Genomic DNA, 26,646 nt, shown 5'->3' with positions numbered 1-26,646 from the left:
AATGGACACATATGTAAAATACTACAGTTTCATTAGGAATTGTGATCAGTCTTAAGAAAGTCAGTGGAGCTTTCATGCACGATGTCTGTGCAACAGCTTTGACAAAAAGGTAAGTTTTGGTGATGCAGCAATTGTTAGTTTTGCTACACAGTCACAACAAAGCAGCATGTAATATTACAGCTCAACTGCTTTCACAACCTGCACAATTTTGTACAACTGCCACAACAAAAAGAACAGTAATACAGAGGAATCCAGAAAAATGGTAGTTAATACCTTTGGAACAAAATGACATATCATTGCAATTTTGCGTGGTAGTAGAGCCCAGTCTCAACAGATCCTGACATGCATTTTCCAGCAGGTGACAGTGCAGCAACGAATGAAGTAAGGTTGTTGTCTGAGAAATGCAAGGCCATGTCGAAGTAGTACTGGAAGGTACAACACAATGGCGTAACATGTATGGAACTCATCTACCAACATGTACAACAATTTACTTTATTCGGGATAAATTTGTAGCTGACAACTGTTCAGGATGAGCATAAGGAAAGCTCTGTCTGACCAGAAACATCACTAAGTCCAGCTTCCAGTGCTGCTATGTTGCAACACTTTACTAGGTCACCTCAAAAAACTTTGAAACAGGGTGCATGCGAAAATGAGGTATGCTGATCAAGCATATGATGAATTCTGAAGGCTGCAAAGTGGAAAGTGTCACATTCCAAGATCTCGGTACACTACGAATGAGGAGAATCCGGACAGAAGGATGGAAATACTGCAAGTGCATTGAAAGCATGCTTCGCGAAGCTGAATGGTTGCAGGGATGGCTACCTGGTCTGACAAGGCACAATTCAAACTCAATAGTACTGTAAATGATTAGAACTGCATGCAATGAGCTTCTGAAAATCCTCAGTTTCATGTGAACAAACATGTTAATCTATCAGATGTTAATGTGTGGTGTGGTCTGTCATCACAAAGTTTGATTGGCTCATTCTTCTTTTAAGGTACTGTAACTGGGGAGGTGTATCTTCATATGCTGCAAACATCGATTTTACCTGCTAGCCGAGAGATGTTTGGAAATAAAAGATTTTACCTACAACAATATAGCGCTCCACCTCACTACTTGAATGAAAATCTGCCCGGGTGATGGGTAGATTGAAGAGGAGCAGTTGAGTCCCCATCACAATCCCCAAACCTTACACCTCTTGACTTCTATCTATGGGGGACCCTGAAAAATGAAGTTTATCAACAGAAACCAGCTATAATGTATGAGCTACAAAGAAACCATTGAGGCATCCTGTGTGACTATCACACTGGCAACATTGGTAGATGCAGTTCGTTCAACAGTTCAGTGGCATCGGTGTTGTTTGGCTGCTAATGGGGGTCACTTTGAACAGATAAAATAATCCCCCACCCCCAACCCATGCAGGAATTGTAATAGTATGTCATTTTGTTCCATTACTATTGGCTATCAATCAGTGTATACATTTTTCTGGGCCCCTCTGAATAATAATAATAATAATAATAATAATAATAACATCTAGAAAACCAAAAAGCTTCTAGATGAGTGGAAAGTAGCGTTAATCCATCCACTACATAAAGAGGAAGACAAACAAAATGTCAACAATTAACCAGTAGTATCACTTCTGCCAATGGCATACAAAAATTATCAAACATTATCAGTTGTAGAAACTTTAGACAAAGAACTGGGAGAATATCAAAGAGGTTTTCAAAAGGGAAGATCCTGTACTCAACAGAGTTTTAACATAAAATCAATAATTTGCTGAAGAATGTTACACAGCAAATCTATAAAAGTACCATTCAGTAATTAAAAAGACACATTTTGTTCAATAGACAAGAAACACTAGGTAAAATCATTAGATAATTTGATGTTAAAGCAAAATTAGCAAACATAATTCATGATATTCTAAGAAAGGCAATATCTAAAGTTAAATTTATGTGAGAAATATCACAGCCATTTAAAACAAAAAATGGTATTTGAGAAAGGGATACTTTATCATCAAGGGCAATTCTAGAAGTCGGTCAAGGCAGGGGCTAAAGGGGGAGGGGGCGGGGGAGGAGGGGGGGGGGTGTTGGGGGAATGGAATATCACTCAATAAAAGGAGAGTTGGGGTCCTCCGCTGACAAACTGGTAAAATTTGATGTTGCTTAAAGTAGTTTTTGGTAACTGTTTTGCAGTTCAGGGTAAAAATGTTTCTACAGAATGTGTGTGCCCAGGAAAATAATACGATTTGACCCAGATATCCGGCGATTTCAAAGTTTTTGTCTAGGGTCAGCACTTTGTTGGTAGGCATCCAGCATATTCAGCTTTCTTGATTATTGTAAGTGGTACTGGTACATTAATATACATCCAATGTATGAGGGAAGCTATAGCCCCATGGAATTTTGCAATATTTTCAGAAAATCTGACAAATGCAGTTATTCACAAAAATATTCTGGAAGAAACAGCAAATAGATCTGGTCTCAAAATTTCAGTTGAAAAAACCAGATTTAAGACAAACATAAAGACATGCTCCAAAATTCACAGAAACACAAATACATAAAATAGAGTGAATAACGGAATTCAAACATCTTGGAGAAACTATACAACAAAATGTAGTAGAAAAATTTGCAGTAAATGTAAGAGTTAACAAAATCGAGAGAGCATAATGTTTGACAAAGAATATTTACAACAAGAAATGCATATCTAGAAAAACAAAACTAAAACACTATATGGTTCAAATGGCTCTGAGCACTATGCGACTTAACTTCGGAGGTCATCAGTCGCCTAGAACTCAGAACTAATTAAACCTAACTAACCTAAGGACATCACACACATCCATGCCCGAGGCAGGATTCGAACCTGCGACCATAGCGGTCGCTCGGTTCCAGACTGTAGCGCCTAGAACCACACGGCCACTCCGGTCGGCTCAAACACTACAGCATAGTGGTATTACAAGAATGTTTATACAGATGTGAATGCTTAACAATGGACTATAAGCTGGACAGAATAGAGGTACTTAAAAAATGGATAGCTGGAAAAATACTGGGTGCAATGCAAATTACAGACGACCGAAAATGACAAGTAATAAGGAGGGCTACAAAAATATAGAGAAAATATCAGCAGTAATGGCTAAAAGAAGATTAATCTTTTTAGGACACTTCTTCTGAATGAATGAGAACAGGTTCGTGGAACAAATATTTGTCTACTTCTGGAAGAAGAAATTAACAATAGCATGGATAACAGAAATACAGAAAGATATAGACTGAAACATCAAAGAATTGGAAATACCTAACAGAAACATTTTTAAGAATAAAATATTAAATGTAGAAGGCTTTCACTGCAGAAGAAATCAGAAATCGGGAACAACATGGACAGAAGAAAGGAAAAGATAACATGGGGAGAAGATGAAGGATAATCGAAAAATAGAAAACAAGAGGAATTGAGGTTATTAAGTGATACTAGTTTTAGCTGAAGCATGGCGTTCATCTGACTGGCAGTGTGGGGGCAGGCATTATCGTGCAATTTTGCTCGTCAAGTTCCTTGATCATAGAACCACAATCGATGCGCATCGCTATGAAGACACTTTGCAGAAACTGCGATGCACCATGAAGCTGAAACAAGCAGGGAAGCTGTTGGATGAAGTCACACTGTTGCACAATAACACTTGCCCCACATTGCCAATCAGATAGACTACAATTCTGCGATTTGGTAAGGAAACACTACAGCACAGATCGTTCACCGTATAATTTTCACATCGTTGGTGATGTGAAGAAAGACATGCATGGACATTGGTTTCAGTCAGACCATCAGGGGCCAACACATATGATGATTGCTTTTGAATGGAAGCATCCATCGTCCAATTGTGATGTGTGTTTGATTTACATTTGACTGCCCCTTATATGTCAAATAGAGATAATTATTACTGACCATACATCTCAGTTTTCACTTGCTTGATATCCTCTTCCCAACTGAGTTTTTTGGCATTAACGTGTATTTTTAAGAGTTTGACACATTTATTTTGTATTTCCTTGGACAATCCTACCACAAGCTTTTGAGTTTGGGTGGATTAAAAACAAATTTATTTAATGCAGAATCAAGGGATTCTCGCATAATCTTATCAGGATATGGAATGTTGTGATGCAAAAGGACATAAAGCTGTATCATCAGCTTAACAGATTAGGGTTGTGATGCACAATGAGGCAGCTGTAACAAAACTGTTTTGCTATACAAAATCATGAAACATTTGTCATATGGCACACATCTATACTCTACATAACATAAAATTTCAGTGGCATAAAATGGAGGTCCATCAGCTGTAAGATGTATAGTATTTCTTTCTCTGTCATGTATAGTATTTCTTTCTCTATGACTGAAAAATGTTGTTTCTCTGAGATCCACACAGTGTTATTGAGCTTACAGAAACAAAGTAATTCCGTGAGAAAATGCTACAATAAATTACTCCCCCCCCCCCTTCCCCGCGCACACACACACACACACATGAACCATCGGCCTTGCCGTTGGTGGGGAGGCTTGCGTGCCTCAGCGATACAGATAGCCATACCGTAGGTGCAACCACAACGGAGGGGTATCTGTTGAGAGGCCAGACAAACGTGTGGTTCCTGAAGAGGGGCAGCAGCCTTTTCAGTAGTTGCAGGGGCAACAGTCTGGATGATTGACTGATCTGGCCTTGTAACAATAACCAAAACAGCCTTGCTGTGCTGGTACTGCGAACGGCTGAAAGCAAGGGGAAACTACAAACGTAATTTTTCCCGAGGGCATGCAGCTTTACTGTATGGTAAATGATGATGGCGTCCTCTTGGGTAAAATATTCCGGAGGTAAAATAGTCCCCCATTCGGATCTCTGGGCGGGGACTACTCAGGAGGACGTTGTTATCAGGAGAAAGAAAACTGGCGTTCTACGGATCGGAGCATGGAATGTCAGATCCCTTAATCGAGCAGGTAGGTTAGAAAATTTAAAAAGGGGAATTGATAGGTTAAAGTTAGATATAGTGGGAATTAGTGAAGTTTGGTGGCAGGAGGAACAAGACATTTGGTCAGGTGAATACAGGGTTATAAATACAAAATCAAATAGAGGTAATGCAGGAGTAGGTATAATAATGAATAAAAAAATAGGCGTGCGGGTAAGCTACTACAAACAACATAGTGAACGCATTATTGTGGCCAAGATAGACACGCAGTCCACGCCTACTACAGTAGTACAAGTTTATATGCCAACTAGCTCTGCAGATGATGAAGAAATTGATGAAATGTATGATGAGATAAAAGAAATTATTCAGATAGTGAAGGGAGACGAAAATTTAATAGTCATGGGTGACTGGAATTCGAGTGTAGGAAAAGGGGGAGAAGGAAACATAGTAGATGAATATGCATTGGGGCTAAGAAATGAAAGAGGAAGCCATCTGGTAGAATTTTGCACAGAGCATAACTTAATCATAGCTAACACTTGGTTCAAGAATCATAAAAGAAGACTGTATAAATGGAAGAATCCTGGAGATACTAAAAGGTATCAGACAGATTATATAATGGTAAGACAGAGATTTAGGAACCAGGTTTTAAATTGTAAGACATTTCCAGGGGCAGATGTGGACTCTGACCACAATCTATTGGTTATGAACTGCAGATTAAAATTGAAGAAACTGCAAAAAGGTGGGAATTTAAGGAGATGGGACCTTGATAAGCTGACTAAACCAGAGGTTGTACAGAGTTTCATGGAGAGCATAAGGGAACAACTGACAGCAGAGGGGGAAAGAAGTACATTAGAAGAAGAATGGGTAGCTCTGAGGGATGAAGTAGTGAAGGCAACAGAGGATCAAGTAGGTAAAAAGACGAGGGCTAGTAGAAATCCTTGGATAACAGAAGAAAAATGGAATTTAATTGATGAAAGGAGAAAATATAAAAATGCAGTAAATGAAGCAGGCAAAAAGGAATACAAACATCTCAAAAAATGAGATCGACAGGAAGTGCAAAATGGCTAAGCAGCGATGGCTAGAGGACAAATGTAAGGATGTAGAGGCTTATCTCACTAGGGGTAAGATAGATACTGCCTACAGGAAAATTAAAGAGACCTTTGGAGAAAAGAGAACCACTTGTATGAATATCAAGAGCTCAGATGGAAACCCAGTTCTAACCAAAGAAGGGAAAGCAGAAAGATGAAAGGAGTATATAGAGGGTCTATACAAGGGTGATGTACTTGAGGACAATATTATAGAAATGGAAGAGAACGTAGATGAAGCTGAAATGGGAGATGAGATACTGCGTGAAGAGTTTCACAGAGCATTGAAAGACCTGAGCCGAAACAAGGCCCCGGGAGTAGACAACATTCCATTAGAACTACTGATGGCCTTGGGAGAGCCAGTCCTGACAAAACTCTACCCTCTGGTGAGGAAGATGTATGAGACAGGCGAAGTACCCTCAGACTTCAAGAAGAATATAATAATTCCAATCCCAAAGAAAGCAGGTGTTGACAGATGTTAAAATTACCAAACTATCAGTTTAATAAGTCACAGCTGGAAAACACTAACGCGAATTCTGTACAGACGAATGGAAAAACTGGTAGAAGCGGACCTCGAGGAAGACCAGTTTGGATTCCGTAGAAATATTGGAACACGTGAGGCAATACTGACCTTACGACTTATCTTAGAAGAAAGATTAAGAAAAGGCAAACCTACATTTCTAGAATTTGTAGACTTAGAGAAAGCTTTTGACAATGTTGACTGGAATACTCTCTTCCAAATTCTAAAGGTGGCAAGGGTAAAATACAGGGAGCGCAAGGCTATATACAATTTGTACAGAAACCAGATGGCAGTTATAAGAGTCGAGGGACATGAAAGGGAAGCAGTGGTTGGGAAGGGAGTGAGACAGGGTTGTAGCCTCTCCCCAATGTTATTTAATCTGTATATTGAACAAGCAGTAAAGGAAACAAAAGAAAAATTCGGAGTAGGTATTAAAATCCATGGAGAAGAAATAAAAACTTTGAGGTTCGCCGATGACATTGTAATTCTGTCAGAGACAGCAAAGGACTTGGAAGAGCAGTTGAACAGAATGGACATTGTCTTAAAAGGAGGATATAAGATGAACATCAACAAAAGCAAAACGAGGATAATGGAATGTAGTTGAATTAAGTCGGGTGATGCTGAGGGAATTAGATTGGGAAATGACACACTTAAAGTAGTAAAGGAGTTTTGCTATTTGGGGGGCAAAATAACTGATGATGGTCGAAGTAGAGAGGATATAAAATGTAGACTGGCAATGGCAAGGAAAGCATTTGTGAAGAAGAGAAATTTGTTAACATCGAGTACAGATTTAAGTGTCAGGAAGTCGTTTCTGAAAGTATTTGTGTGGAGTGTAGCCATGTATGGAAGTGAAACATGGATGATAAATAGTTTGGACAGGAAGAGAATAGAAGCTTTCGAAATGTGGTGCTACAGAAGAATACTGAAGATTAGATGGGTAGATCACATAACTAATGAGGAGGTATTGAATAGAATTGGGGAGAAGAGGAGTTTGTGGCACAACTTGGCGAGAAGAAGGGACCGGTTGGTAGGACATGTTCTGAGGCATCAAGGGATCACAAATTTAGCATTGGATGGCAGCATGGAGGGTAAAAATCGTAGAGGGAGACCAAAAGATGAATACACTAAGCAGATTCAGAAGGATGTAGGTTGCAGTAGGTACTGGGAGATGAAGAAACTTGCAGAGGATAGGGTAGCATGGAGAGCTGCATCAAAGCAGTCTCAGGACTGAAGACCACAACAACAATAACAACAACAACAACAACAAATTACATGAAGTACAACTTAATGTAAACATAGACAAATGGTGGCACAGGTCAATACTCAATGATGAAACAATTATCATTTTACAATAGGCAATAAGTAATGCTGTTTCCAACACTGTATTTCAAAAATTGTGGCTCTTTAGCAAACTGTCACAGACACAATAGGTTTCCATAAATATTGGATATAATAGGAAACAATAATTTTCTACTGCCAATGAAACAGAAAAAATGAATACGTCAATAGATGTTTTGTTTGGTACATTGTACAGGGAACTGTATATTGATAGCAAAGTTAGAAGGCTGTCATGGGTGAACGTCAGTTATATAGGCATTAATGATTAGCTTAACACATAAATGTAGCCACAGTTGTTAAGTAAGGTTAAGTAATTCAAGATGCTTGGACTCAGCTCTTTGCCTTTTATGGACACAACTTCAACTGTGCACTGCCCACAACTTCAACTGTGTACTGCCCACAAGAGGCTGCTCTGCATGTTACACTGATAATTTGCTTGTAAATGATTTTTTCCCCTCTCTCCTCCCTGATGAAGGAACAAAGTTCTGAAAGCTAGGAATGTAAATTTTCTGTTCTGTTTTGTGTTATCTATCGGCTGTACTGAGCTGAGGTAAGTACTGGCCAGCCCCTCTATCTCTTTGTTAGTGTTTGATAATTTGCTTGGTAAGTCGACCACTTAGGCACACTAAGTAAAAGTGATGGAACAGCAGCATACGTCATAATTTTGTGTCAAAACGAAAACTATCAGAAGACAAAATTGTTGGCACTGTCAACAGTATTAAGAGTTTCACATACCGGGGGTAAGTGCTGTTCACACATTCTGTCTGACAATTCAGTGTTACAGTTTTAGTTATTATAACAGCATGGACAAGTTAAATAAATTTAAAATTTTATGCTCAGTGAAATATATATTTAGATAAACTGTATCATGCTAAAAGTAATCTGAACTTCATACGCACCCAATGGTGCTACTGTTCCCAGTACAATTTCATGACATTAATGTCTGCCATCTCAGTCTGTGCCAGGTACTCCAGTACTCATGTCACAAATTGTCTCAAGGCTCATGGATGGTGCTACAGTGCATCCACTTGATAGCTCACTTAACAGTGGTACTCTCAATGGTGTGGTGGAAAAGATTTGAATCTGTATCTATGTAGCACTATAACAAGTTACCATATAAAAACAAGAGGTCGATAGTCTGACTCGGCATAGTGGCTACACAGATTAGCTGAGATGCCTCATCGGCCCATCTGACGTTCTCGTGGTAAACAGCATCGAGAAACTTACAGAATGATGCGAAGTCTATACAATAAAAGGTACCTGAGGAAGGAAATATGCCACACACCGAAAGGTGGCTTGCAGAGTACAGATGTAGATGTAGGTAAGAGTTTAAAACCCCATCAATGATGATAACATTGGGGGTGGGGCAGAACCTTGAAATGGGCAGGATGAGGCAACAAATAAGCTGTACCTTTTTCACAGGAACCATCTAGATGTTTGCCTCATAAGATTTAAGTGAGTAACAAGAAATCTAAACTGTGAGGTAGCTCTCACTTGAACTGATTAAACAGAGTATCAAAGACAGGAGGGTTAAAACTCCCAAACACAGTGGTTTTGTGGCTGCTTCATGAAGATTTGAACAAGCAGAACCCATGTGAAAGGTTTGTACATTATGCTCTGACACTGAAGCACATGGGCTATTGAATAGAATAATTTGAAGACTTATTAAACACAATTAGAATTTTCCAGACACATTACTTTGGGTGATAAACCCATGTAATAAGTCCCTTTGTGTATAACAAATGAGCAGGAAATGTTAGATAGAAATCCCACAATGTTTATTATCATCCATCTTCAAGTGCAATTCAATTGCACTCTTTCAAAAGACACAACCATAAAAAGCCCATCACAACACGGACACCGGCATATGCTACTTGCCAGCAGTAACCAGCAGCCAGCACGCAATAAGTTGAGCAGTTGTCTCTTGAAGTATTGTGGGATTTATAAAGATTAATATGGTGGCAAACCATAGAGCTCAACCCTGATGAGCCAAAACATAACGACCACTCCCCACAGTGAGGTTGTACGCTGCTTGGTGGTGCTGAGGGCATGTGATGATGAACAGAGCAGATGAATGGGGAATCATTCTAGTGACTATCAGTGGCACAAATACAGAAATCTGCCATCTGCCGATTCAAGCAGATTTGGCAAAAGCCAGATTTTTGTAAGCCAGCGCCTGGGAGGGAGCATCTCAGAAATGGTGAAGCTGGTTGGCTGTTTACGTGTTACTGTTGTAATCATCTATGAAAATCAGTCGGAGAATGCTGAAACCACAAGTAGGCGGCAAGAAGTTGGATGTACATCTCATCACAGACCATAGACCATAGACTTGCACACTCTCTACAGCAAGGCAGGCAGCAATTGGTGGCAGCTCTGACAACAGAGTACAGTACAGATGCAGGGACAAGTATTTTGGTACACACCATTCAGTGCACAGTATTGAACATGTTGTTCCACAACACAGGACCCCACATGTTTCCTTGTTAACCCAACAACATTGTCAATTATGATTACAGTGGGAATGGGATCATCAACGCCAGACTGAAGGTCAATGAAATCATGTCACCTGGTAAGATTAATCTTGTTTTTACTGTTAAACCAGGTCAATGGTCATGTCTAGATATGCTGTCATCCACCAGGGACGCAGGCCTGTGGGGGCAGTATTACCTTATGGGGGACATTCACCTGGGCTTCCAAGTGCCCTGCAGCAATAATCAAAGGTCTATGACAGCTGTGGACTATGTGAAAATTGTTAGGGACCACATATACCCTCTTATGCCTGATGTCTTCCTCAACAGCGATGGCATCTTCCAGCAAGGTAACTGTCTACATCACAAGGCCAGAATGATGTCGGAATGGTTTGAGTAGCATGATACTCAACTCACATTGATGTCTTGGACATCAAATTTGGCTTATCTGAATCCGACAAAACCCAGCCGTGATGCTATCAGGTGCCAGCTCCACGACAAAAAACCGACCGTCCGTAAATTATGCGAAGTGTGTGATCTGTGAGAAGGCATCTGGCGCCACAAACGTCTGGAAACCTTTCAAGTACTTGTCGAATCCGTGGCATGCAAAATCGCTGCAGAATTGTGTTCCTGAAGCAGATCGACACACTTTTAAGTGGGTGGTCATAATGTTTTGGCTGGTCAGTGTATACTGAACATATCTACATAGAAGGGCCAAAGAAACTGGTACACCTGCTTAATATCATGTAGGGTCCCCATCAGCACACAGAAATGCCGCAACACAACATGGTATGGACTTGACTAATGACTGAAGTAGTGCTGGACACAACAAATCCTGTCCACAAATCCGAAAGAGTACGAGAGGGTGGAGATCTCTTCTGAACAGCACTTTGCAAGACATCCCAGATATGCTCAATAATGTTCATATATGGGGAGTTTGGCGGCCAACGAAAGTGTTTAAACTCAGAAGAGTGCTCCTCGAGTCACTCTAGTGATTCTAGATGTGTGGAGTTTTTCATTGCCCAGCTGGAATTGCCCAAGTCCATCGGAATACACAATGGACATGAGTGGATGCAGGTGATCAGACAAGATGCTTACATACATGTCACCTGTTAGAGACATACTTAGACGTACAGGGGTCCCACATCACTCCAGCTGCACGTGTGTACCATTACAGAGCCTTCACCAGGTTGAACAGTTGCCTGCTGCCATGCAGAGTCCATGGATTCATGAGGTCATCTTCATACTTGTACACATCCATCTGTTCGATACAATTTGAAATGAGACTCATCCGACCAGGCAATGTGTTTCCAGTCATAAACAGTCCAATGTCAGCGTTGATGGGCCCAGGCAAGGAGTAAAGCTTTGTGTCATCTACATCTACATCTACATCTACATGACTACTCTACAATTCACATTTAAGTGCTTGGCAGAGGGTTCATCAAACCACAATCATACTATCTCTCTACCATTCCACTCCCGAACAACGCGCGGGAAAAATGAACACCTAAACCTTTCTGTTTGAGCTCTGATTTCTCTTATTTTATTTTGATGATCATTCCTACCTATGTAGGTTGGGCTCAAAAAAATATTTTCGCATTCGGAAGAGAAAGTTGGTGACTGAAATTTCGTAAATAGATCTCGCCGCAACGAAAAGCGTCTTTGCCTCAATGACTTCCATCCCAACTCGCGTATCATATCTGCCACACTCTCTCCCCTATTACGTGATAATACAAAACAAGCTGCCCTTTTTTGCACCCTTTCGATGTCCTTCGTCAATCTCACCTGGTAAGGATCCCACACGGCGCAGCAATATTCTAACAGAGGACGAACGAGTGTAGTGTAAGCTGTCTCTTTAGTGGACTTGTTGCATCTTCTAAGTGTCCTGCCAATGAAACGCAACATTTGGCTTGCCTTCCCCACAATATTATCTATGTGGTCTTTCCAACTGAAGTTGTTCATAATTTTAACACCCAGGTACTTAGTTGAATTGACAGCCTTGAGAATTGTACTATTTATCGAGTAATCGAATTCCAACGGATTTCTTTTGGAACTCATGTGGATCACCTCACACTTTTCGTTATTTAGCGTCAACTGCCACCTGCCACACCATACAGCAATCTTTTCTAAATCACTCTGCAACTGATACTGGTCTTCACATGCAGTCATCAAGAGTGCACGAGTCGGCCTTTGGCTCCAAAAGCCTATATCGATGATGTTTCGTTTAATGGTTTGCACACTGACACTTGTTGATGGCCCAGCACTGAAATCTGCAGCAATTTGCGGAAGAGTTGCACTTCTGCCACGTTGAACGATTCTTTTCAGTCATCATTCATCCCGTTCTTGCAGGATATTTTTCTGGTCACAGTGATGTTGGAGATTTGATGTTTTACCGGATTCCTGATATTTATTGTACCTATCACAACTCAGCATCTCCGTTATATGGTGAGTAGCAGCTTTCCTTTTCTCGTATCATATCTTAGATTGCATTGACTTAGAAGCTTACAATTTTTACACTGCCAAGAGACCACAGACTTCAGCATGTGAACAGTTGGACAAACAGACATATGCTGACAAACATACATACGGATAAAAAGTGACAAACAAGGTATTTAAACAATGTAAGGATAATATAGATTGCTACTTACCATAAAGATGACATGTTAAGCTGCAGACAGACACAGCTAAAGACACTTAGATGTTAGCTTTCAGACACAACCTTCATCAGGTAAAAGAGAGAGAGGGGGAAAAAAACCACACATTCATTCACACCAGCAAGCACACCTCATGCACATATGACTGCCATCCCCGGCAGCTTGGACCGGATGCCATTCCACTTGAGCTGGGTGAAGTGTGCTTCTTTGTGTCAATTAATGTGTATGTGGGTGGTTTTTTTCCCCCCTCACAAAGGCTGTGGCTGAACACTAGGGTATAAGTGCCTTTAGTTGTGTCTGTCTGCAACTTAACGTGTCATCTTTACAGTAAGTAGCAATCTATCTTTTCCTTACATTACTAAAGAAAGTACTTTGTCATGTTATATAATTACAAGTTAATAATTTTAGGATTTTTTCCTGCATTTGTATTGCTTAGTGTCAAATTTAATGATGCTAGGTCAACAGAAATTATCCTCTAGGTTTTGATGAGTGAGTTTTTGAGTGTAAAAATATGTGATGTAAATGGTCATATTTTTTGATTGAAATGACTTAGAAGTTCAAGCTTTTACACCTCCAAGGGACCATCGAGTTTAAATGTGACATAAAGTTGAACTCGATATGTACATGTTTTGGAGAAAAAGGGTTCTTAACAGTTGGACAGTCAGACAGACATATAACAAAGCGATCCTATAAGGGCTCCATTTTTACAGATTGAGGCACAGAACTCTAAAACTATTTCTATGAAATACATGAGATTTTCAAGTACTTTGGAAAAACCAGATAGCACGAATGTCTGTTGTAGTTATTTTTTAAAAAGATACTTTACTTCTGCTGTTTGTAACCATTCTGGAAACACACCTTCTGTCATTGAACAGTTTCAAATACCCAGAAGAGGCTGTTCTATGAAGAAAGTGCATTTTTCGAGAAAATCTACTACATTGTCAATACTATAGCATTGTGTCATTCTTCAAATTTCACCAACAACTTTAATCTTTGCACAGTTCAGTGTGCCTTTAACCCTTATGGACAAAGACTCTGATTCATTTACTTTACGATGATTCCTTGTCCTAAGAACCGACGGCATTGTAGATATATACTAAGATGTACCACGATCTCTGTTATATACCTCACATATCTTAAATTTACGATAAGCAATAACTTCCTGGCTGTTAAAAGTCTCCAGCCCTGATACAGTTTACACTTTACCACCATGTACTGTCCTTTCTGTATTTGACCTTGAGAAAATAAAAAAATAAAAAGTTTTACACGACAGCAAAAAAGAAACCTATTGGTTTCTGCCCGAGTTATTCTGAATGGTCCTTCAGTGTTCTGTGGATGTGTACTGAATTTTACACTTACTAATGCTCATGCTAGTGCACTCAGTAATGGCTGGGTTACTGTGGCTCTAGCACATGGTGGTAAAGTGGAGACTGTATCAAAGCCGGAGACTTTTAACAGCCGAGAAGTTATTGCTTATCGTACATTTCAGATATGTGAGATGTATAACAGAGATGATGGTACATCTTATGATACGTTTACTATGCAATTGGTTCATAGGACAAGGTATCATAAATTAAATGAATCAGAATCTGTTCCGTACGGGTTACAGGTGCACTGAACTGCGCAAAGATTAAAGTTGTTGGTGATGTCAAGCATTATTATAGAAACTGAAATAAATGGTACGGCACTTGACATGGTGCTCCTCTGCAGACTGTTAATGAAGGTACAAGCATATGGAATAGGTTCCCAGATCTGACTGACAGGGTGGCAGCAATCTGCAGTTGTTTGCTGATGATGCTGTAATGTTCAGGAAGGTGTCAAAGTTGAGAGACTGCACGAGGACACAAGATGACTGAGATAAAATTTCTAGTGATGAATCGTAACCAGCTCTAAATGTAGAAAAATGTAAGATAATGTGGAGTAGGGAAATCAAATACTTAATGTTCAGATACTGTGTTAGTAGTGTTATGCTTGACACAGTCACATTGTGTAAATATCTGTATGTAACATTGCAAAGTGATGTGAAATGGAACAAACATGTGAGGATTGTGGTACAGAAGCTGAATGGTTGACTTTGGTTTATTGGGAAATCAAAGCAATTCAGAGGCAAGCTGCTAGATTTGTTGCCAGTAGGTTCGAACAACGCACAAGTGTTACGGAGATGCTTCAGGAAGTCGAAAGGGAATCCCTGGAGGGAAGATGAACACTACTGAGAAAATTTAGAAAATTGTCATTTGTAGCTGACTGCAGAACATTCCACTGCTGCCAACATAAATTTCATGTAAGGATCAGGAAGGTAAGATACGAGAGTTTAGGTTTTATACTAAGGCACAAAGACAGACATTTTTCCCTCATTCTGTTTGTGAGTGGAACAGGAAAGGGAATGGTTAGTAGTGGTACAGAGTACCCTCCATGATGCACTGTAAAATGTCTTGTATGTAGATGTACGCTGAAGGGCCAAAGAAACTGGTATAGGCATGCATATTCAAATACAGAGATATATAAACAGATAGATTACAGTGCTGCAGTTGTCAATGCCTACATAAGATAACTAGTGTCTGGTGCAGTTGTTAGATCTGTTACTGCTGCTGCAATGGTAGGTTATCAAGATTTAAGTGAGTTTGAACATGGTGTTATAGTCGGTGCACGAGCGATGGGGCAGCATCTCTGAGGTAGCAATGAAGTGGAGATTTTCCCATACGACTGTACTGCGGATTTGTTTGTAGGTAATGCCTTCAAAGGAGAAGCAATTGTGGGTGAGGATGTAGTTGATCATGGAGACTAGGAAGGAGATTGTTGGTTTAGAATCCATAGGATGTCTGGAAAGGTAGTGTTCGATAGCAGTAAGGTCGTGGGCATTAGGAATGTTAGTGTACAGGGAGGTGGTATCAATAATGACGAGCAGGGCACTGTGCAGTAAAGGGAGAGGAACATACGGCTATGGGCACCTGCGTGGCACCATCCTATGCTAACCTATTTCTGGGCTATCTAGAGGAACCCTTCCTAAAAACCCAGAATCCTAAACCCCTCACATGGTTCAGATTCATTGATGACATCTTTGCTATCTGGATTGAAGGTGAGGACACCTTATTCACATTCCACCAGAACCTCAAAAACTTCACCTGGTCCTACTCAACCCAACAAGCCACCTTCCTAGATGTTGACCTCTGCCTCAGAGATGACTACATCAGTACATCTGTCCATATCAAACCAACTAACCACCAGCAATACCTCCACTTCGACAGCTACCATCCGTTTCATACCAAGAAGTCCCTTCCGTACAGCCTAGCCACCCGTGGTCATCGCATCTGCAGTGACGAGCAGTCCCTCTCTAAATATACCGAGGGTCTCACTGAAGCCTTCACTGACTCTAATTATCCTCCCATCCTTGTAAAAAAACAAATCTCCCGTGCCTTATCTTTCCAGTCTCCCATCACCTTCCACAGTCCCACAGTCCGGCCACAAAGGAGCATTCCCCTCGTAACTCAGTACCATCTGGGACTGGAGCAACTGAATAAATTCTCCGCCAGGGTTTCTATTACCTCTCGTTGTGCCCCGAAATGAGAAATGTCCTACCCACTATCCTTCCCACCCCCCATACCGTGGTATTCCGCCGTCCACCAAACTTACACAATATACTCGTCCATCCTTACACAACCCCTGCTCCCAATCCCTTGCCTAATGGCTCATACCCCTGTAATAGACCTAGATGCAATACCTGTCCCACACATCCTCCTACCACCACCTACTCCAGTCTGGTTACAAACATTACCTATAACATCAAAGGCAGGGCTACCTGTGAAACCAGTCACGTGATCTACAAGCTAAGCTGCAACCACTGTGCTGCATTCTATGTAGGCATGACAACCAACAAGTTGACTGTCTGCATGAACGGCCACCGACAAACTGTGGCCAAAACACAAGTGGACCACCCTGTAGCTGAACACGCTGCCAAACACAATACCCCTCATCTCAATGACTACTTCACAGCCTGTGCCATATGGATCCTCCCCACCAACACCAGCTTTTCTGAATTGTGCAAGTGGGAACTTTCCCTGCAAAACATCCTACGTTCCCATAACCCTCCCGGCCTCAACCTTCTTTAGTCACAGTCCTCACCCATCCAGCCCCCTCCCTGTTCCCATTCCAGCACTACACAGCTGTCATTTCACCGCCACACCCAGTCTTTTAATTTCTTATATTTTTATTTCTGTCCTTTCCGCTACTTACCCCCTCCCCCTCCACACCTTTTCTCCTATCCTCCGTCTAAATTGCAACACTCCCACCATACTATCCCTCCCCCTCCCCGCCCCAGCTTCCTCCTACCCCCACCCTGTCACCACTCCCATCATGCACTGTTGCTGCTGCTCGCAGGGTAGTTTCAGCTCTCTGAGACTGCAGATTTGTGAGAAAGTTGCACTTGCGTGAGTGTGTGTGTGTGTGTGTGTGTGTGTGTGTGTGTGTGTGTGTGTGTGTGTGTGCACGCGTGCCTGTGTGTCTACTGCTGACAAAGGCCTTAATGGCCAAAAGCTATGATTGTGTGAATCTTTTTATTGTGCGTATCGCGGCTCAGCATCTCCGCAATATGGTGAGTGGCAACTTTCCTTCTCTCGTATTGTTACATTCCATCCTGGATTTTCCATTGTTTGATTTCAATCTAAGATATGGCCATTTATGTTACATGATTTGATACTCAAATACTCACTTATGAAAATCTATTGTCGTGTGCCTAGTGCTCACAGGGAGACACCGAACCTATTAGTTGCATATGTGCTCACAGAATAGCATACAATCTTTTTTTATATCTTTTTTTAGTTTTAGATTCCATTTATTTTCTAATATCTTCTGAATACTATGGTCACCTACAACTTTCTCTTGTATAGCTGGTCCTGCTATTCAGGTCCAGCTAATAATATTCTTCATTGTGCTCGGATCCTCTTTCCTGAAGATTTTGTGAATTAGCTGGAAAAAGAGCTCATGTCTCTTCTCAAATAAACATAAAGCATTCCCAATCAGAGTGCCATCATTTCATCTACATATTATCAAATTAACCAATAATACAATGCACTCTACTATGAGCACCAGACTCCTACTTCTCTCTGATAAAATAGAGTAAGTCAATTACATTACATTTTACATAATGTTCATTGCTAATGTAGGCTCTTCAGTTATTCCTTGGTGGTCCACCATAACGCCATCCGTCAGCAGCTGCACAGAATAACATGTCGACCACAGCAAGTGATGACTTCCGTTCACCACTACTGCCCACAGGAGGTGCAAATCCTGTGTATATTCTTGGCTCTGCATAAACAGAAGCCTACCGACAATGTTTTGCTCCACTGTAGATCAGTTAACTTAAAATAATAGTTTTTCTCTCTACATTATGTGAATATCTTCCATTTCTCAGAGAGCCTAAGAGTGTACCATGGCATCTCCTAATTAAATGTCATGTTACACTACATGCTCTCCGACCCAAATGGAAGATACCACATGTACTAAAATGCCTTGCATGATTTCAACATTTACTATCAAGAAATTTCCTATTATCTAATTTACAATTAATTGTTTTTAACAGTTCAAATATATCCTTCCTTTGTCATCATTCATTGTCAAATAAATTACTTCCACAATTTAAAAGTTGCATCATTACTCAAGAATTCAGTCTTTTATTCAGGTTCTTCATTATACAATTTTATAGTTTCTAATTGTTTCTTGTCTCTAGATTTCTAATAAATACATGCCACTTTCATCTTATCACTTATTTTTAGTACTCAGGAATGTGGTTGTGCCTTAGCACTGTCTTCAAGATTATCTCACAGTATCTTTGCATAAGTATCAAACCTCTGTACATGCCAATATCCCTCTAATGAAGCTTAGAACAGGTAAGCCACATAAATAATTTATTAGTTTTCTTTTTCATCCTTTTAGTGTGCAAAAAACTTCACATTATTTCAAGCATTTGCTGTTTATTTCCTTTCAACTTATTCTTTTCTCCAACTTTACAAGGACAGGTACTCTTTCCCCTCTTTATGTAAAATATGATGTGATGTACCCCTACCTCCTTCACTTATCAACAAAACATGTGGTTGGGGCCGTCCATCCTACAGGTTCACCTGAAACCAGTACAAGTTCCCATCTATGGAGGGTAACCTACCTACCCAACTACTTCATATGCTACTGTAAAATGGTATGTTGTACCCCCTCATTACCCTAATGGTGAGTACTCAGTACTGTTCCCCTTCAAGACTCGTTACTGTCCAACCTTCCTTCAAATATGTTGTTCACAAAACCTTTCTGATTACCTGATCACTTTGTGGTCTATTTTGTTCAGGCCTCCTCCTTGTATGTTATGCTTACTTCTGTCTGTTTCCTCCATGCCCCTTTCTACCTTCTGTGACTGTGATCACTGTACCTCTTCAGTGTTAGCTTGTCATCGTTGTCTTATACCAAAAGAAAATTATGGTGCTGTATTCCTCCCTCAAAAAAACATGACGAAGAAAATATCTTTTCTGATGACCTACTGATCTTTCTGATTCTCACCATATATATAATAGAAGGAAACATTCCACATAGGAAAAATATACCTAAAAACAAAGATGATGTGACTTACCAAATGAAAGTGCTGGCAGGTCGACAGACACACAAACGAACACAAACAAACACACAAAATTCAAGCTTTCGCAACAAACTGTTGCCTCATCAGGAAAGAGGGAAGGAGAGGGAAAGACGAAAGGATGTGGGTTTTAAGGGAGAGGGTAAGGAGTCATTCCAGTCCCGGGAGCGGAAAGACTTACCTTAGGGGGCAAAAAGGGACGGGTATACACTCGCACACACACACACATATCCATCCCCACATATACAGACACCAAGTCCCAAATCGTTTCGTCTCTCCCTCTCCTTCCCTCTTTCCTGACGAGGCAACCGTTGGTTGCGAAAGCTAGAATTTTGTGTGTATGTTTGTGTTTGCTTGTGTGTCTATCGACGTGCCAGCGCTTTCGTTTCGTAAGTCACATCATCTTTGTTTTTAGATATATTTTTTCCCACGTGAAATGTTTCCCTCTATTATATTCATATCATTAATTTGAACCCAACAATTACGTTTGTTATTGTCACTGTTGCATTTCGAAATCTTTTCTGTCGTCTTATTTTCTCTTTTTGTTTTTTACAGTATTTTCACTTTGTATTCACCTTCTCCTTTTTAGCGTAATCTACTATACAATTTTATCCCGCCTATATATACTCAATAATACGTCACCCACTTCCAAACCATAACCAAAAATTTTTTTTTCGGCTTTCAACACTACCGCTGCTATAAAATCCACCGTTTCTAGTCCACAAACGGTTCCTTTCACCTATTAAACAACCATTTCGTCTAGTTCTGATAACTTTTTCCATTTCCGTTTTTCGCACATCAGTGATAATTTTTAGCCGCTTCCCACAGGTTTTAACGTCATTATTTCTTCCCCAGACAATTGTTAGCCTCATTTTCATAATCTGCCACCACAAAACCATTCCTTTTAATACATTTACACGCAGTTTTTTCGAAATTTCCCGAATTTCTCCACCCTTTAAGGTGTTTTGGCGGCAACACAACCAGCTAACCTTTGTGCACATCATTGTCTACCAACCCAAGTTCACCACAGGATCAACATAGCCCAGCTTTAACCAACACTTTTTCGCCTTTTTTCACAACAGATCTCCAGTTACTTTCTCCAGTTATTTTCATTTTCATTTCAACCTCATGTTACACTTTCCACCTTCTAATACCATGTCACCCCCACAACACCCCCACAACGACCCCATTAAGTTTTATTTACATTCCCTCCGCAAACATGCCTTCACCCTAGCCAGATTACGCTCGCATATTTTATTTTCTCAGGCTTGTCTGACATTTGGCATTACCCCCAAAGGCCTCACACATAAAGTTCCCATCTCTGGCTGCAACCCTTCTTTCCATCAGTCCCTATACCAGTTCCAAACTGAACAATCCATTGCCCTCACCCACCTAATCCTTCACCTACACGTGAACTCAGCCAATGAACACACCTGTCAACTCCTATCCTTAATAAAAGTCCTCAATCTTTCCTCTCCCACATCCACACCGGCTGTTCAGAGCATCCTCCTACAGGCCAACCGCAAATTAGAACAGCATGCCACCCTTCACCCCAAAAAACTATCCAATCTCCTGGACTCCCACCTCCGGAAAGGCAACTCACTCACCCTTCACAACCTTTCCAGCAAACCTCAACCTCCTCTCATTGCACACAAACCCAGTCTCTCCTATCTACTCAATCTCCCACTTCCAGCTCCACTCCCTCCAAAACCTCAAAATTCCAATCAACACAATCTGGAACCTCAACACCCTAATTCAGTAGTTAACCTTTCCTCCAAACCTCTCTCCCAATCCGAAACCTCTGTCCTATCCAAAGGCCTCACCTTCAGCCCCACTCCCAGATTCAACCAAACAGCCCTCATCAAAGATTTACTGTCCTACACTCGTACTCTCTGCTGGAAATATCACTTTGCCAAGAAGAAAAATGATCCTAATCCTACCCCTAACGATCCAACTCCCCAAGACACTATCCAAATTGAACCCTGCCTGGAACAATTCCGACCTCCGTCACAGCGGGACCCACCTCCTCTTCCTCAAAATCACCCCCTCCAAAACTTCCAGGAATTTCTGACTTCCAGCTTTGCCTCTCAATCCTTCATAAAAAACCTTAATCCTACTCCCAACATCACCACTGCTGAAGCCCAAGCTATCCGTGATCTGAAGGCTGACCGTGCCATCCTCATTCTTCCGGCGGCCAAGGGTTCCACGACAGTGGTACTTGATCGTCGGGAGTATGTGGCTGAGGGACTGCGTCAGCTTTCAGACAACACCACATACAAAGTTTGCCAAGGTAATCCCATTCCTGATGTCCACGCAGAGCTTCAAGGAATCCTCAGAACCTTAGGCCCCCTACAAAACCTTTCACCTGACTCCATCAACCTCCTGACCCCACCAACACCCCGCACCCCTACCTTCTACCTTCTTCCTAAAATTCACAAACCCAATCATCCCGGCCGCCCCATTGTAGCTGGTTACCAAGCCCCCACATAATGTATCTCTGCCTACATAGATCAACACCTTCAACCCATTACATGCAGTCTCCCATCCTTCATAGACACCAACCACTTTCTCGAACGCCTGAAATCCTTACCCAGTCTGTTACCCCCGGAGACCATCCTTGTAACCATTGATGCCACTTCCTTATACACAAATATTCCGCACATCCAGGGCCTCGCTGCGATGGAGCACTTCCTTTCACGCCGATCACCTGCCATCCTACCTAAAACCTCTGTCCTCATTACCTTAGCCAGCTTCATCCTGACCCACAACTACTTCACTTTTGAAGGCCAGACCCACCAACAATTAAAGGGAACAGCCATGGGTACCAGGATGGGACCCTCGTAGACCAACCTATTCATGGGTTGCTTAGAGGAAGCCTTCTTGGTTACCCAGGCCTGCAAACCCAAAGTTTGGTACAGATTTATTGATGACATCTTCATTATTTGGACTCACAGTGAAGAAGAACTCCAGAATTTCCTCTCTAACCTCAACTCCTTTGGTTCCATCAGATTCACCTGGTCCTACTCCAAATCCCATGCCACTTTCCTTGACGTTGACCTCCATCTGTCCAATGGCCAGCTTCACACATCCATCCACATCAAACCCACCAACAAGCAACAGTACCTCCATTATGACAGCTGTCACCCATTCCACATCAAACGATCCCTTCCCTAGAGCCTAGGTCTTCGTGGCAAACGAATCTGCTCCAGTCCGGAATCCCTGAACCATTACACCAACAACCTGAAAACAGCTTTCGCATCCCACATCTACCCTCCCGACCTGGTACAGAAGCAAATAACCAGAGCCACTTCCTCATCCCTTCAAACCCAGGACCACCCACAGAAGAACCCCAAAAGTGCCCCACTTGTGACAGGATACTTTCCGGGACTGAATCAGACTCTGAATGTGGCTCTCCAGCAGGGATACGACTTCCTCAAATCCTGCCCTGAAATGAGATCCATCCTTCATGAAATCCTCCCCACTCCACCAAGAGTGTCTTTCCGCCGTCCACCTAACCTTCGTAACCTCTTAGTTCATCCCTATGAAATCCCCAAACCACCTTCCCTACCCTCTGGCTCCTACCCTTGTAACCGCCCCCGGTGTAAAACCTGTCCCATGCACCCTCCCACCACCACCTACTCCAGTCCTGTAACCCGGAAGGTGTACACGATCAATGGCAGAGCCATGTGTGAAAGCACCCACGTGATTTACCAACTGACCTGCCTACACAGTGATGCATTCTATGTGGGAATGACCAGCAACAAACTGTCCATTCGCATGAATGGACACAGGCAGACAGTGTTTGTTGGTAATGAGGATCACCCTGTGGCTAAATGGTGCACGGCCAGCACATCTTGGCACTGTGTTACACTGTCCAGGTTATCTGGATACTTCCCACTAACACCAACCTGTCAGAACTCCGGAGATGGGAACTTGCCCTTCAGTATATCCTCTCTTCTCGTTATCCGCCAGGCCTCAACCTTCACTAATTTCAAGTTGCCGCCACTCATACCTCACGTGTCATTCAACAACATCTTTGCCTCTTTACTTCCGCCTCGACTGACATCTCTGCCCAAACTCTTTGCCATTACAAATGTCTGCTTGTGTCTGTGTATGTGCGGATGGATATGTGTGTGTGTGTAAGTGTATACCTGTCCTTTCTTCCCCCTAAGGTAAGTCTTTCCACTCCCGGGATTGGAATGACTCCTTACCCTCTCCCTTAAAACCCACATCCTTTCGTCTTACCCTCTCCTTCCCTCTTTCCTGATGAAGCAACCATGGGTTGCGAAAGCTTGACTTTTGTGTGTGTGTTTGTGTTTGTTTGTGTGTCTATCGACCTGCCAGCGCTTTTGTTTGGTAAGTCTCATCATCTTTGTTATAATCTCTTTTCATTACCACTTTCTGGCTCTACTAAAAAGAATGCTTTAGGATGTGGTGCACCATTTACTCGATATGATGCCTCTTTTAGTATTAAAACTTAAATGATGATCATGTATTAAAACTTAACTGGTACCTGGACAATACTGTTCTGCCACCACTGCCATTGTTGTGTATTATATTGTAGACTATTCTCTACATGCCTCTGTACTTCACCTATAGTTAATTCTTCCCCTTTGTCCCCACTAAACATTTTTAACAATGGTTCTCCTATGGAAGGTTTATTCATTACCTCTACTGGTGATGATAATCCTGTTGTCACGTGCAGTACTTCATTTATCAGTACCTGAAATTCTGGAGTTAACTGCACCCTGGATATATGATTTGTGGAACAATACGTCTTACAAAAACATGAAATATCCTTCATAGTTCATTACAGGACTTGCTTTGTGGGTGATATTTAGAAATAGGCTAAAAATTCTTTAAATGCTTGACTCATAAATTGTTGGCCATTATCAGTCAGTAATCTGTGTGAGTTTCCCAATTCTCTGAAATATTATGTCAGACAGCAAATTACTGTTTCAGCATTTGCATGTTTGAAAGGGTAGAGCTTAACATATTTGCACCAGCACTCTATTAGCACAAATATGCACATTACTCCAACCCCTGCCTGCTGGAAGTTGACCAAAAAAATTTGCTGCAGAAAGGTCATGAAGTCTCTTAGGTATTATAGGATATAACTACAACTCAATTGTCTTCTTTCATCTTTTGGCATACTTCACAGGTTCTTATAACTTTTAATACTTTTCTACTTAAGTTCTTAAAATAATTGAATTTTACCATATACTTTATGCACTTTTGTACACCAAAGTGTCCGTATCTCTTGTGAATAAATGTAATGAAGTCTAATTCTACTGTAATTGGTATACATAGTCTCCATTTGAACTTTACTCTCTTCATTTTCCAGAATAATACATCTTTATGAATCAACCATTCTGATCTTTTATCATCTGTTAAACTTTGTTTAGTTGTCAATCACTTATCTTTAAAATATGGATTTTTCGGCTACATACTTCTTTATGCATAAGGCTGAATTCCATACTTCATTGTTAGTCCAACTTAATGTTAAATAATTTATACTGTAAGTAACTCCAGGACCTTCCGTCCATACCGTATTGTTCTTTCCCAATGGAAGACATGATAGGGCATCTGGAACGACATTTTACGAACCATTTATGTAATTAATTTCAGTCTGGTACTTCTGTAAGGATAACACCCACCATATCAGTCTCCTATGTAATAAATGACTTTCCATGTAAAATGCTAGAGCTTGATGATCAGTATACACCACAGTTTTGGATCCCCGTATCAAAGTTTGAAACTTTTGTGGCTAGTAACTCTTTTTCTGTTGCCGTATAATTCAATTCATGTTTGGTCAAAACTAACTGTCAAACGCCAGAGTAGTAACACTTCTCGTGTAGTATTATCCCATTCACCTCAAAACAGTTAACAGGCCTGGTGACCGCATGTGTGCCCCGCATCATACCGGATCATTGTAGAATCACAGCACTGAACCCTGACATGGATGACGTGGAAGAGGTACTGGATGTATTCGTGCAGCTAGCCACGGGCACCTCACATGGCATGAAAACTCACTGAGAAGGCTTTGTTGACAATGCTTCTCCTGTACGAATTGGCACAATCGACAGTTGACTAAGTCTTGCACGAGACGAGTTATGGTCCAGGGTGCAATTTCGTATGACAGCAGCAGCACAATCATGGTTATCCAGCACACCCCTACTGCAAATTTATACATCCATCTGGCGATTTGACCTGTTGTGCTGCCATTCATAAATAGCATTACAGGGGTTGATTTCCAACAAGATAACACTCTCCGACATACCACTGTTTTAACCAAAAATGCCTATATAGTGACGACATGTTGCCTTGGCCTATGGGACATTATCAACAACAACTCCAGTGTCATCCACAACCAGCATTAATCACCCTATATTGACTGACTAAGTGCAACAGGCATGGGACTCCATCCCACAAACTGACATCCTGCACTTCTACGACACAATGCATCACACTAGCATGCATGCATATAATATTCTGGCAGTTACCCTGGTTATTAATGTCCAAGCATTTCCCATTTACTTTAACCTGTGATCTTGCAGTATTCATCACTTAAATATGTTACCTAGACAAATGTATTCTCGAAATTTCATTACTCTGTATAAATTATGTTCTGGTGTTGTGATTTTTTTTTATCAGTGTATATACAGATAGACCCCCATTATATGCAGTTTTGTTATTCTTTTAAATCCCATGCACCATCTGCTAATAGTATGCAGAAGCAGTAATGTTTGGGAACACCACCATATATGTATTTATTGCAGAAGAATATAAAAGGTTGCTTCTAATAACTATTCATTTCTATCTCACAAAAACGCACACTAGAAAGAACAACTATAAGTGAATCTACATGAGTTACTATGCTGACAGCAGCAAAGATTATCCTTTCGCAATCCAAAGAGAACTTGTGGTGCATTGTCAGCTCAATGTCACCCTCATGCTGCTCCCCCCCCCCCCCCCCCCCCCTACTGCCACCCTCCTTTATTTTTAAAGGCAGGTGCTTCCACAATGTGATGGAACTTCCACCTTA

At 41.2% G+C, this 26,646-nt stretch overlaps 1 protein-coding gene across 1 annotated transcript in view; it reads right to left on the bottom strand.

Moving 5' to 3' along the window:
• LOC126161297 (phospholipid-transporting ATPase ABCA3) overlaps positions 1-26,646 on the bottom strand; it is a 787,342-nt gene that overhangs the window by 427,787 nt on the left and 332,909 nt on the right. The gene's annotated exons all lie outside the window — the stretch shown is intronic.

The sequence above is a fragment of the Schistocerca cancellata genome, chromosome 2 (genome assembly GCF_023864275.1).
Source record: "Schistocerca cancellata isolate TAMUIC-IGC-003103 chromosome 2, iqSchCanc2.1, whole genome shotgun sequence".
Taxonomy (NCBI): Eukaryota; Metazoa; Arthropoda; class Insecta; order Orthoptera; family Acrididae; genus Schistocerca; species Schistocerca cancellata.
The sequence above is the reverse complement of the archived record's forward strand: the minus strand, read 5'-3'. Positions and strand labels throughout refer to the sequence as shown.